The sequence below is a fragment of the Fragaria vesca genome, linkage group LG4 (assembly GCF_000184155.1).
Source record: "Fragaria vesca subsp. vesca linkage group LG4, FraVesHawaii_1.0, whole genome shotgun sequence".
In the NCBI taxonomy this organism is placed as follows: domain Eukaryota; kingdom Viridiplantae; phylum Streptophyta; class Magnoliopsida; order Rosales; family Rosaceae; genus Fragaria; species Fragaria vesca.
Window position 1 is genome coordinate 6,341,343 of NC_020494.1, and position 1,685 is coordinate 6,343,027.

The following is a 1,685-nucleotide window of genomic DNA, read 5'->3' on the forward strand; positions in this document are numbered from 1 at the left end:
TTTTTTACATGTACATAATTTTAAAAGCAAACGAAGGAAAAAACAAAGCATCCTTACTCTCTTATCTTGTCCGAGAGTTCCACTTTATTCAATTCTTCTTTCCATTGAGAATGTACGGTTTTAGGAGCAACTATCATCACTTTTTCGGTCAAGCCAGACTGAAACGATTCTGCTAAATATGCACAAATCTACAATATGACAAAAACTTGTGTTGTACCACATGATTCGCTCAAATTGAAATAACAAGGCATTCTACCTGAAGTGTTTTACCAAGGCTCATGTCATCTGCTAAGATTCCCCTTTCTCTTTCCCTGGATATGCAGACCCTAGAGCCAGCCGTCTCGCTGATGCGGATATAGCATCATTGCAATCTCATTTCCACCGCCGTCTCCGCCTCCCTCACTCCTCTGCAGCAACTCAACTTCATAATCAACATTCGTAGACAACAAATTTCGTCGCTATCTGAAGCGGATCGAAGCTTGCATAATCGGTTTCGTCCGGGAAAAAGCACCTTACCTGCGATTCAAATCCAAACACCAAAACAAAAACTACATCAGAGAAGAACAGAAAACCCTAGAAATTGAAAATCCCCGAATAAAAAGTGAGAAATCAAACGCGATTGGAGCAGGGGTTAGGGTTTTGAAAGTACCGGAGGGTTTGGGAGAGCTGAGGTCTTGGCCGAGGCGGTAGTGACTGTCGTTGACGCTTTGCGGCTTGTTGCTCTTCCTCTCCTCCATTTTTGACAAGTTCAGAAATGAATAGTTAAGCACTGAAATTCTCTGAGTTAACTAGAGAGCTCACCCGTTCCGCTGCGGGGATAGAGTGGCATTTTTGTAAATGAGCAGAAACTGAGGACAGATGGTAATTGTGCTGGCAACTGAATGGCAGATCCGTGAATAATAAAAAGAGCGAGGGTAAAACGGTAAATTCCTGGAAGACAGAATATTGTAAATTAAACCTACTACAAGTGTTCACCTGGTCATTGGCGGAGCCAATTGAGGACGAGTGAGGGCTCGTGCCCCTCGTGAAATTTTGACATATGGCTTTGTGATACAAATGTGCCCCCATAAGAATATTAGAACTAGCCGTGCAATCCTATGATTCCTTGACTTTCTAACAACATTTTATCAACAAAACTTTATAACGACACAACAAAAGCTACATATATGAGTCGAAATATTCATTTTGACTAACACATTGCCATTTTGATAAATTAATTAAAGAACATCTCTCTCTTCTCATAGAAAAAAAAAAGAACATCTCTCTCCTCTTCTTCTTTTTCATACCCATCATTATAGGAGACCAGCTCCTCAGACCGTCAAATTTTTTACAGTTAAACTAAATGTCCTTCCCAATCCAAAACTTGATTCTAGCATCTTCATTCCCAGATTCAACTCCACCGGCGACAACGAGAACTTGCTATTACGTACCCATGAAATCCTTAGATTCTTCGTCTGCATGTTATACCCTCAATTCTACGGTAGAATTTCTACCAGAATATTTCAACTCTGCCTATATTACCCGGACTTGGCTTCTCTGCTTGGAGAGCCATTACTCGGACTTACTTGGATTGTTAAGAGATTGTGCCATGTTAGCATGAGGGAATCTGATGGTTCACAATAAAGACTTACAAGACCTTGACTTTCACAAACTAATATTGGATCAGTATCTCCTCTCTCTCTCTC